Below are 13,080 nucleotides of genomic sequence, written 5' to 3' on the forward strand. Positions count from 1 at the left end.
TCGTAAGGTGACACGGGTCCGACTGTACCTGACTTAGCTGAGCTGGTCACTGTCTGTCCAGTGACCGACCTAAATATGCTGTAAAATTAAATCAATTAAATGGACATCAAAACTGTATGTTGATAAACTTGTTGGCCGTAGGCACAGGCCATGCTAACTGACTACCATGCCTCTGACTACTTTCTGTGAACCCAGCAAGTACTGCTGGCCAAGTTTACTGGTGGTAGACTAACTTTCAATGGCAGGGTTTGGTGCCAAGGCTACTCAGTGTAGTAGACTGCATCCAGCTCTGGGGCCCTAAGCACAAGACCGACATACACATATTAGAGCAGGTCCAGAGGAAGGCCACAAAAAGGATCTGAGGACTGGAGCACTTCTTCCACTAAGAAAGGCTGAGAGAGCTGGGGTTGGTCAATCTGGAGAAGAGAAAGCTCTGAGGAGACCTCACTGCAGCCTTTCAATACTTAAAGGGGGCTTATATGAAAGATGGAGACACTTTTTACAAGGGTATGTAGCAACAGGACAAAGTAACAGTTTTAAGATAAGAGATTAGACATAAGGAAGAAATTCTTCAGTGGCTGGTGAGACACTGGTTGCCCAGAGAAGTTGTTGATGCCCCATCCCTGGATACCTGGTGTTCAAGATCAAGTTGAATGGGGCTCAAAGCCCCATCCTGATCTAGTGGAAGGTGTCCCAGCCCATGGCACGGGGGTGGACTAGATGGTCTTTGAAGGTTCCTTCCAACCCAAACCACTCTGTGATTCTATGAAACTGTGAGAAAAGTGTTGGGGTGCTTTCTTGAAGCAGGTGATCCTTCTCCAAATGATTTTCAGCATGGTAATTTCTGTACTGCTGCACGTCTGTGGAGACTCAGTGCGTGGGAGGACGTGTGTTGTTGGGCTTTGCTCTTGCTGGATGTGCAGGAGTGTATTTGAAAAAGAAAGGAAAGGACGTTTTTATGAAATTACTGCTTCGAGGAGTGCAATTCATATCACTTGAAAGATATGGTTTCTTACTGTGTCATTGCAGCTCTGCTCCCTATGTTCAGAAAACTAAACTGAAATAGTCATTTTCCTGAAAGGAGCGTTAAGCTGGTGAGGAAACTATGATACTCTGCGATAACACTAGTAAAGACTGCTCTTTTGACAGTTCCGTGTTTTGAGTTGCTTTTAGCTTGATGTACCAGTCTTTCTGGTCTCTAAACATAACCTGTTCTCTCTTTCTCTCTCACAACACATACAGTAACCAATTCTAAGTGTCTGAAATCCTACTCTATTTTTTTTTTCCCTCTGCATTCATGGCTTCTTCACCACTTTAAATCTGTGGGCTCACACAAACTGCCTAGTGTTGGTTTTGTTTCATTGTTCCATGACTAACGTTTTTTGCAATCCAAAGGTATTAATAGTATTTCTTGTAGTCCAAGAGGTAGCTTTAGGATTACCTTGTTTTAAAGGAAAAGTTCTTTCATAGAAATTTAATGCACAGAATTTCTGTAGAGTATTTGCAGCTGCTAATGTTAGCCTGTGTACTTAGAAATTAGTATGTAATAACATATCTCATGATAGTCTAGCAGCTGGGGAAGTCCATGTGATTTCAAAGACAAGTAGGGGACCAGCCACCTTGATAATTACCACTTCACAGCCCTTTCTGGGAAAGACTACAAAATGGAACTGGTGCAAAAATGGCTTTCAGACAGAGATGCCCCAAGCCAGTATTAATGAAAAGGTTTCATTGGAAATACAGACAAGATAAATATTCAATATAATTTCAGAAAGCATTAGCAAGGCATAGTACAACTCTTAAATCATGAATTATCATTTACATGGAAAAAGCAAAATCACCTGAGTGCTTTTCTAAAAGCAATTGTAAAAATTAAAGCACCCAGTGTGTAGTCTGTAGCATTTATTTTCTGTCAAGCAGTTTTAGGCCAGGCTGACTCTGCTCACTGGTTTCATTTGTCTCTCAGCAAGTTGGCAGACATCTTACAAGAAGGAAAAATTTGCTGGGCATCCTGTTTGTAGCTGAACCTTTTGGGTTCAGCTATAATCATGTGAACTGCAAAAGAGAGCTTTAGATGGTAACCAACTTATTTAAGAAATTTTATTGAACCAAGTAATGAACTAAAATGTGTGTGACGGAATGCATTCAGAAGAGCTGTGGCAGATGCATATCTTGCCTAGATCTGAATTTTAGATTTATTGTCTTCATTGCTTTTTTTAAGGAGAAATGGAAATTAAGTGAGGTGACAGTGCTGAAGCAGTATGCTCTTATTCACCATCTCTACACCCATCTTTTCAGCCCATATGAATATTTTTTTTTTGGTGACACTTTCATACATGCTGTGAACATACGCCAAAATGTTCATTCTTAAAAGCTGCCTTCATTGAGCTTTCTTGACTTTGTATATAAATTGTACAACCCTGAATCTGTGTTATCTTATACTGGAAACCAGACAAACGATTCTGACAGACTCTACTGCGTCTATACAGAGTGATTGAAAAGATGGCTTACCACATGCAAAATACAAGGTGGCAAAGCACCTTCTGCTTCTCAGCTGAGGTGATAAAGTAAATGTGGCTGCTGATTGTAAATAAAAACGTTAGAAATGTTTGCTGTAAGTTACATTGCATGCTTAATAGATGATATTACAGTTTACGGATAACAAAATATTTGGGGCATAATTTTTATTACATGTATTTCATTACAGTGATTTTCAGATTGTCTATTATTTTGGTTTTACGCTTGTTTAAATTCACTGTAATATAGTTTTAGCTGTAGTATTAATATATTTAACACTGAATATTCTCTTTGACAAAAGACTTCAGCTGAATAAACCAGATCTATTGTGTAAATAAGGAGTTTCTTTGGAAATTGGCTTCCTTTCAGTTTGAAATATTTTGTCTAATTTGTTCCAGAAGTGAAGTGAACTTGTTTTTCAGAGTTTGCTCATGATTGCTGGTGGTCAGAACTATAATAAATTGCATTCTCTCCTATTTTATACACTTTGTAAATATATAAGCTAAGATACAGGCTGTGCTGGACATTGAAAAATAAAAAGTGATAGTGTCTTTCATAGGAAAATTGCCTAGAAAAACAAATTGCCTGCCTTCTGTTGTTGATACCCAAATGTTGGGAACTGTTTGAGCAACAGGTTCTCCAGTAATTTGCGTGAAATATTTCGGTAGATTTAAGTTAGGGTCCGGTGGAGGGGGGGGTGGAATGCAGAGACTCTGCTAGAGATTGTAAACCACATGTGTATTCAGCGAGTAAATGAGATACGAGCTTTGAAACAATAAGCTGCTCTATAATGCACAGACATTCTTTCAGGCTACCAAGTCCAAGCTCTGAAGTCTCTCTCCACATTGATAAAAAAAAAAAAAAGTCTTAACTCTGAATGAAATATGTTTATTCTGCCTCATAAAAAGCCCTGTAAGTTACTAAGAGCTGGAGCTGCTGACTCAGTCATTGTTCCTGGTTTTTAAAACTCCTCCCATTCAGTTAATTAAAAAACCTGTTCCTGAACATGAAACAAAAGCACTTTTTATACGGTACTGGGCTATGTACATTTTCAAGATTTCTGCTCCGTGAATGCAGTTTTTCTTTAGCTTTGTGTCTTGCGCTGAACGTGCCTGCCAGAGGCCGGGCTGTTTACATGGCTGTCCTTGTCAGCTGGGAGGCCTTGCTGCGCACCGGCCTACACTTGCGCCACGGCCTGTGTAGAGGGGGACGGGGTCAAAACCTGAAGGGCACAAAAGGCTGCTCAGCAAGCGAGATAGCAATGAATGAAGTTAAAGTCAGGCCATAGAAATTGAGATCCTGGTGTGGGAGTAGCAGAAGGAAAAAGGAGCGGAAAGAGAAGGTGGTGGGCTTGTGACTGCAGGCAGTGTCTTTGACCTGGGGCAGAAACACTCATAGCAGTGTAGCTGCATGTTGGTGAGCGTTAGCTTTGTAAAATAAATAAAAACCGTTCTTGAGTAACAAGAAGTTAATGATTAAGCTTAGCAGTTGCTGCTGTTACTTCAGCAAAAGCTTTGACTTGCCAAGAAGATCATGTATGAGGTTTGGAAAAGCCACTTCAGTTCTGTCAAATGCACAGAGATGGCTACCACATCCTGAAACTTGCGTCTGATGTAAATCCACAAGTTGCTTGTTTAGAGTCTCTCAAATCCATGTTGTGACCAAAAATGTGCTTCTTCATTCCAGCACATCTTAATTTCTTCCTTGTAACTGCAGCTGTGATACAATTCTAAGCAAGCCTCATACGACGACTGGGACCTGGTAGTTTCTATTGCAAAAGTTTGCTCTCCACAGTGCAATAAACTTTTGGTCCTCTAAAATGATTAGCCCTCTTTCCAAACTCAGTTGTTCTTCTGGGAATGATGTCTCTTCTATATGTCCATATAAGATATCTTCACGGCCAGTGGTGGGCAAAATTCTTTTTTAATGCTGTCTTTTCTCTTAGCCTCAAATAAACATTCTCACTTACTTGTGTCCATTAGTAATAAGGATATACATTAAACTATTTGTAAGGACAGTCTGTGTTTAAAATACTCTAATTCACTATCAGTACAAAATTCCTCTTTACACTTTTTAAACAAATTGAGATACCAAAAGTAGAAGAACACTAATAAACTGAGCTCAGGTCGGGAAATACTGCTGCTTTTAAAAACCACTGTAGTTTCTCGTCTTGACACTTCAGTTGCATAAGAAACCAAAGTCCATTATACCAACCAAGATGGTAAGAGTGGAAGGGAAGAAAAACTTCTTCCCCTGTGGATTTCCCATGAGAAGGGGTCCTCTGAAGGGAAGGAGAGAGCTGGGTTTCTGCACTCATTTTTTACTTGGAGTCACACAGATTCTGAGCTATGGCTGCGCCATTGCTGGTGGCAGTATCAGCTCAAATCAATGTTAATGAGGAAATCTGTGATAAAGGTAGAATTTTTTTTTTTTTTTTTTGATGCATCTGTGATACAAAACCACCAGCATGCCTGGCTAACTTGTAACAGGTATTCTAATATGGCCTGTTGAAGCCTGCTTGAAACTAGTAATATTCATTTCAAATGTTAACCAGGAGTTTATTCTGTTACTCTCATCTTAGCTTTCTTCTGTGCATTAATTAAATGTTAATCTATTGTAGACAGCCCTGTTCTTTTAATGAATGACTTGAGACTGGTGTATACTGATGACTGGGGAGGAGATCACCTAGCTAAGAACAAGTCTAAAGGGAGATTAAGTCTGTGCTGCACCTTAACTTTAAATGTAGGTAATTTCTTTCAGTAAAATTGAAAAATCTACTTGGGCAGAATAATGCAAAAAATAGTTTCTGAAGTTACAGTTTCAAAAATCATCCATATTTTCCAATAAATATTAATACAGGGTTTTGGTGGATTTGTTTTGTTTTGTGTGTGTGTTTTGGTGATTTTTCTTCTCTTTCCATTCAGTGTCATATCTGTCATGTTCAATTTTCTGAGCCAAGCAAGAGTCTGTTAAGGGACTTGTCTGCCATCCAATGCAAGGTTCGATCCTAAACTCCGACTTGACATATGTGAGCTGAGTCACCACTCGTTAGGACTGATCTTTAGCCCTAAATCAGTGTTAATGTATAAACAAAGGATGTATTTGCTAAGTAAGACAAGTGATTCAAAGTACAGTAAGAACTATTCTCACATACTTTTTCACCTTTGGTTCTAAGTCATTTTCCAGTCCTTCAAATAGAAGACAGCAATTTTTGGTGGAGGCTTCTGTTAAGTGAGGGACACGTTGTCTTTACCTTCGTTTCACATCTCCTCTGGTGGCAGGCAGTTCCAGCAGACATTCTCATAAAGATTCTGGATGCTACTGCAGTAATCTGAGCTGTCAGCTTTTGGTGACTTACCATTTTCACAACTGAGGTGTAGGTGGGCCTCCACTGCAGCATGGAAGGAGCAGCACTAACAGTCACATAAGAAAAGCTTTTGTCAACAGACATCTGCTTCTAAATAAAGTCATCTCAACACTGTGTCACATAAGCTCTGGGTTGTTTCAGTTGGGCTTTCTGTAACTTTTTCTCTTGATGCCTTGTTGTGCTGCAATCTGAGTTCGCCCTGATGTTCACCAGGAGAGCATGCCATCTTTGTGTGTGTACGATCTTACTTTTCAACAGGAAACCAGCAACAGCTTTTGTTAGTAACAATTAAGAAAGTCAGACAGTGCAGTAGTCACCAGACTGCTCTGCATGACCACTGGAGTGTGTGAACTCACACGCAGACAGAAAGCTGCCTATGGAGCATTCATGGTGTCTGTTGGCAGCACGTGGGAAAGGAATGAAATTATGTTAATTACAAGTTAGATCGATGCTAACCCAGTGAGTAAGTTGAATTTAGTTAACTTCTTGCAGTCCAGACACTCCAACATGTGGCCCCACAAAATGGAACGTTTCATTGTGGTAATCTAGTATTTGTGATGATAATAATTTACGAAACAAAGGTTAGAGGTTAGACTTGTTTTCCCTGTCTGTCTTTTTACATAATCAGTAACCTAAATTTCCCTCTCATGCAGTATCTGTTAGTTAAATCTACTTTAAAGTGTCATCAGTCATCATTTGAACTGATTTTTCTTTGTTATGCTGCCAATAGAATCAGATTTTTTTGTTGTTGTTATTCCACTTAAGAGTCATAGAAGTAAGATTTGGAAAAAAAAAAAAACACTGGACTGTATCATCTCCTTCACTTTAGCAGCACAGGATTAGAGGTTTTGATGAGAAATGCAAGCATTGTGTTGCTGTGTGGGAAACTTGGTTGGATTCCCTCCCTTGATCTCTCAAACGGTGTGCATACGTGCAGGCGATGCGTCAGTGTGCTGATGCTCTGCTTCGACATGTCTCACTAGGTTGTGATGCTTGACTCATTCTGCCATGGTTGAAAGTGTATTTGTACAGCAGACATAACACAGAGAGGAATAAAGGCATTTAAGGCTTCGAAATCTCGATAATACTTCCGAGAAGTAAAACTATTCATCCAATGGTCTCCTTCCCCATAAAGCGTTGCACAATCTCTGACTGAATGTGCCATTGTGCCTTGCCCTCTGCTTTGCAGGGCCATAAGTTTAGCTCCAGTTCTCTTGATGAATTCTAATTGTATTGTGTTTACTTAGATATGGCCCTAGCTCATGTTTCATCTGTTGTTGTTTTTTTTAATCCATTCCCAACATTTCCAAAAGACTGGGGACAGATGGGGACACAGGAAGTCCTTTGCTACCCCCTCCTCCCCTCAAGAAAAAGTACAGACAGGCAGCTCTTGAAGAACAGAGGCAGTACTTCAAAGCCTGTTGGATAGCTATTTTATGGTGATTACAAGGGAAGAATCAATTGTAGCTTTCTGGTTTGCGGCCCGGTTGTTAGTCTTTGGAAGTTGTGTACCTGAGACTCTTGTTTTTTCCCACTGTATCCTCTACCCTTCCAAAGCCTCCTGCATGCTTTCAGTAGGCCGCAATACACAAATAAATAAATTCTTATGAATAACTCAGAAAAACTTCTTCCCTCTTTGCACCCTCCCTTCTTGCCTTTTTTAATATAGCTCTCAGAACCTGTCAGTGTGGCAGATAGGGATGAATCCATATCATTAGGTTGACTTCCTCTTTTTTTTTTTTTTTTAATTGAGGCAATTAACTTACCATAGCATCATACCCATGTTAGTTTGCTGGCAGGTCCCAGTCTGAGGTGAAGCTGGTAGCTCCTTTGATGGGAACCCCAGGTGAGGCAGCAGGGGATTAGCTTTCCTGTCCTCTCCGTGGGCACTGAGCTTTGAGCCTGTCTGAACAAGTTGACTTGAGGACTACTGTCTGCTCCCGTTGTTGAACAAAGCATTCTGTAATTCCATTTATACTTGGGGTTCCTCTCCATAATGAGTCTTTTCTCCCTCCGCTGTCTCCTCTGCAGTGGGGTCTGGGGGCTCTTCTGCTCCACAACACCTGAACCCAGCAGTAATCTTCTGTCCTGTGGGGAACTGTGAACAAGCTCTGGATTACAGCAAACTGGAAGATGACAGAGTCAAAGAAAGGCATTAATTTCCCACTCACTTCTGCATGTCTGCCAAACCATTTCTCATTTAGTAACACATCCCCAAAAGTGGTACAATACTAACTTTACACTGTGGTTCCAATCACACAATAGCTGCATCACAGATCGAGACAGGTTCTTTATGTTTCTCCCTTTTCAAAGGTCTAGACACCTACAACCGCTGTCACACCAACGCTCCTTGAAACAACAACATGTGGGCTCTGTGCAGGAGCATTTGGGCAATTGTCAAATTAAAATAAAAAAAAAAAAAAAAGGTTTAAAAATTATATAAGGAGGCTGGAGTGGCTGGGGTTGAGACTGTGTTCAGTCTAGTATTTTAAAGTCTTGGTTTGCCATGCTCATTCTTGACCAGCTGCCTTGTCTGAGGATTAGGTAGGGACAAATAACTCTAACATGTGACAGCTGATGGGGTGAAAAGTGAGTAAATAAGCTGACGTTCTCCCTGGCATCTAGTGAGCCACCTCTGTGCACCCTCCTTTACCATGTCGTATTTACTCTCTAGCTTTATCCTATTTATATCTGCCGAGTTTTATCAAAGATCACCCTTTTGCAGTGGAAGACAGTTATTTCCTATTATCGTGATGCATGGGAATGCTAAAAGATGCAGACAGAAATTGTCTTTTTCCAAAATGGTGGTATTCTGGCAGGTAGAGAGCCTTTTCTCTTTGAATCAAGTCTGCTATTCTTTGAAATACTGAAATGCAGTCAGCAGTCAACAAATAGTATGAAACATAAACCTCTGCAGTACTTTGGCTACCCTGCTGTGCTGTCTGCACATTCTTGGGAAGCACGGGGCTGTGCGTGTAGTCTCACATAGAGAGATGTGAGACTTGCTAAATAACCAAAGCTGCTGAAAGACAATACAACTCCTGCCTCCTTAGAGAAACATTTACCCATGAACGCAGCTGAGCAGATGTTTTGGTGACCTTCCATGTTTTCTACAGATGACATGCAGCTACTTTTTTTTTTTCTTATTATTTACAGAACAGGGCGATTTTCTCTTTGGATTTACAAGTGAGAGCATGTATAACAGCTGGACTGTTTGGGTGTGAAGAGTAGATTGGGGCTAAAACCAGCAGACCTTATGTTACAGAAATACCTGAATGAGATGGATTGCACTTGCAAGAGCCTAAGCAGTGGAAGTGGCAGAAGCAAATAAAAGTCTGGAAGAGGCTAGTTAATGACCCAGGGCAGATCCTGCTCACAAATGTCTGACTTGTGGCAAGAAGGAAGATGGACTGATCTCCTTACTCATTTTTAATAAACACTTCCATAAACTGGGGGATAAGCCCCAGTTTAGATCTTTACCCACATTTTATCTTTCCATATTCATTTCCATCAGTAGTGGATTTACCATCTCTGCTGTAAGTACCTTCACAAGGAAATAAGATTTCATCATCTGTGCAGATAATATATACTAGAATGAAACTGTTCCAATAACCTGTCTGCCAGAGGCCAGACTGAAAGATAAAGAGATATAAAGCTTGCAGTAGTAGTTCATTACTCCCTTGCACTTGGCTGCAAAGGGGTAGCCATACCTGCTCAGTGGACCATGCAGATATAACAAATCTTTGATCTTTCTGAACCTGCCCTGATTTACTAGAGGAACATTTCATTACTCTTTTTCTACCAGTAAGAGTGGGGAGGGGTGCTTCTATAATTGTATAGATTTTAGATTTTTCTTTTTTTTTTTTTTGTTAAATTCCAAATTGACACAGTTAAATTGTACCGTGATTTGTTTAAGCTTGCTGTCAGTCTTGTAAAGTCTCTTGATGAAACCTTGTCTTTGGTGAAGGATGATAAAATTTCACTTCAGCTTGGAGTCGAGACAGACTTGCGTCCATTTGACTTGTATTTCAAACTGTTTTATGGCACTTTGAGTAGAGGCTGGGGAGGAACATAATCAGAAATTGTCTCCTTCCTCCCCATTAGTTAGTTACTTGACATCTGGCTTAAATGTGTGTTGCAAGCCCCTCTTCTGCCCTTCTTTCTCTCCTTCCAATAAAACAGTCTGCCTTTTTCAGTGAAGATATAAATTTGAAAAAAGCATCTATAGAAAATCTGGAGTTATAAATGATCTTTTCCAAAGGCGAAGCATTTTAACATCCAGTCCTGACAGCTTCCATGCACAGAATGCTTCTTGATTTCATAACAGGAGGAGATTAATGCTGCCCTTCTATTATGTGCTTTGGGATCTGTATGTACTCCTCTGTCGTCAACCCCCTCGTGAACTGCTGCTTATTAGCAGTGAAGGCACAGACAGCTTTGTGTTTGTGCAGCTCAGCTGAAGGAAGGGGAGGATGACACAGATAGCTACATACATGGTTCTGAGCATCTCTTTGTAACGAAGCAAAGCTCCAGCTGATTTTTTTTTTTATGAGGACATGTGCAAGTCTGCGGTAGCTAGCAGGCCCTGCTCCCAGTTGCTCACAGCCCTAAAGAGTTTGTTCTGTGTTGAGGAATTTGGGACTTTCTGTAGAGAAGTTTGGGCTGTGATGGCTGACTACCTTTTTTTTTTTTTTTTTTTTTGCCACCGAACTATCTATTGTTAAATACATCACAGTTGTAGTAAAATAATATTAGTATGCTTCCAGACAGAGGAACTAGGAAACCTAGGATTAAAGACCTCATTCAAAGTGCTGGGTGAATATTGCTCGGATAATACTATTATTCAAGATGATATTTTCCTTCATTATTCATGTGAATTCCTTCTTACTGCACCCAACTCAATTCCAACTTCCAAGTGAGACTTCCTAATTCATTTCTGGACTATTAAAATGTTATCACCGCAATATCTCACAGTTTCAAAAACTTCTGGAGCTTCCATGCAGTCTTGTATTCAACTCAGTTCTGTCTGTAAGGGTGTTAAATCAGAGGTACCCCACTGGGTTTAGATCTGTCTGAGGTGACTAAAACTTGCAGTGGTGTTGTCTGTGTTTTTCCTCAGGGGACTTTAAATATAAAACACTGTTATAAATTGTAATCACAGCTTGCCTTGAATAGTGGCTACAGCTGGGAATCTTGCAAATCAGACTGCCAGATCCCAAACTGGGCAGTCAGTTAGGGTCGCAGCCAGGTTGTTAGCTGAAGAGGACAACAGTGCTCCCTGAAGAGTAATTCAGATGTAAGCAGGAAAGAGCAACAGCCTCTGGTCAACCCATGGAGACCGCTATGTGACAACCTCTGTAACATTTAAGAATGTCTTGCCCTTAGTGAGTATCCATGAAATATGGGCTTGGGCTCTGTGCTCTGGTGTGGTTATTTTTCTATGCTATCAGGCTTTCCCTGGTGCAACTCATAGCCCCTCTGCTGCGTGATGTCCTGGATCCATGCAGGTGTGCCTGCACTCGGTTCCCCCACACACCTGAATTTCCTTTATAGGAAATTCTCCTCCCTCCTGGAGGGAGGAGGACCTGCGGAGCTGGGGAAAGCATCTTCCTCCTAGCTAGGATGTGGCTGACAGGGAAATCCCCAAACCAGGCCTGCCTTGTCTGTATGGTGGCATGGAGATTAAACAGTGTGGTTCTCCTCGCTTCATCTCTCCTTCTCCACGCCTCGTGCATCAGTCACACCACAAGTTCAGCTTCTCTTGCCAGAGCACCTCCCTGCTTGTTGTCCAGGGGTGCATCTGTACAGCCCCTCGATTGCTCTGCACCAGGTCAGGCTCAGAGCAGTGCACTAATTCAGCTGGAGGATGCTGACAGATTTCTGCTGAGCATGTGAGGTGTTTTTTTCAAGTGCCCATCTGCTGTAGATTTTCTTGGGCTATCTGGAGTGTCTGCTGGGCAGAATTAGCTCTCCTGAAGTTTCTGCCCTCTATGTTAGAGGCACTGTAAAGCCTGTGGAAGAAGAGTTTGCAATAATATTTTCAGGTAGAGAGCCCGTGTATGGTGAAAGTTTTAGACACCTTCAGTAAGCAATTAAGCTTACAGGGAAGAAATCTGGAGCTACTAAGCCCAAAGGTAACTATTCCCTGTTCTGGGCATCCTTGAGCCACAGGTTCCTCCTAGAGGCATGGAAGAGGGAGTAATTGTTCTCAGAGTCCTCCTTGCACATCTGCTGATGACCTCTGTCAAAGACAGATCTTGCATAAGGCAAACCTTCGGTCTGACCTGGTGAAGCCATTCCTCGCTGTATTACAGCGATGTAGATCACTACAGGAATGGCTTCACCAGGTCAGACCAAAGGTCTGCCTGTTCCTGCTACAGAAGCGTTAGCGTTGGTCTTTGAAGTACTTCAGTTGTCTTGGCTGAACTTCAAATAAAAGCGTGTCCTGAAGCAGACACGGAGTTAGTTAGGAAAACTCCAAGGCAACTGATTTTTGAAGTGTGGTGAAGCTTATTAACATTTGCAAAACAGCAAGTGGGAGATGTCAGCATCTTCAGCTGTTCTATACAGCACCCCAAGCCCTGCTAATAATACCTTAAAGTTACTGTGGTCACTTCAGAAAGAAGTAATGTAGAGAAGGGAATTAAAGGAAGTCTTTTGGCTTAAAAGCTGCTATTCAGGCTACAACCACAGCGTTCAGGCATACCAGTTAAGTGTGCCTCGGCCAGCAAGGTGCTGGAGCTGGGTGAGGAGCAGGGCACTGCTGGCCTGTCCGGGTGCGTGCCTGTGCCCATGCCTGGCCGGGCTGGGACAAGCCTTTCTCATGGGGCCTTGGGACCTGCTGAGCTCCCGAAATCCTTGGGTGTGGGTGAGTCCTCAGGTCTGATGGGGATACGTAGGAGCAGCAGAGTGTGGTGCACAAAAATGCTGAAGGAGCGAGAAGGTATTTCTGTAGGTGGCTGGCATCCTGACGTACTGGGTGGATTTTAATGGAGTTGAACGCTGTGAATAATAATCCAGTGGCTGGGTGCCTTGCTAATTTTAAAACACAATTTACAGAAGGTGTGCAAACCATAAATTTCAGTCAGACTTTTACTCATTTTCTCAAGTTATTTCTTACAACGAGTCCTGCTGTGCTCGATTACTGAGATCATCCTTCAGCCTAGTAGTAGCTAATGTCTCTGAACTTGGGAAGA

At 41.6% G+C, this 13,080-nt stretch overlaps 1 protein-coding gene across 3 annotated transcripts in view; it reads left to right on the forward strand.

Moving 5' to 3' along the window:
- Positions 1-13,080, forward strand: part of GAREM1 (GRB2 associated regulator of MAPK1 subtype 1) — a 102,762-nt gene that overhangs the window by 65,047 nt on the left and 24,635 nt on the right. The gene's annotated exons all lie outside the window — the stretch shown is intronic.

This window comes from Aythya ferina (genome assembly GCF_964211825.1).
Source record: "Aythya ferina genome assembly, chromosome: 2".
In the NCBI taxonomy this organism is placed as follows: domain Eukaryota; kingdom Metazoa; phylum Chordata; class Aves; order Anseriformes; family Anatidae; genus Aythya; species Aythya ferina.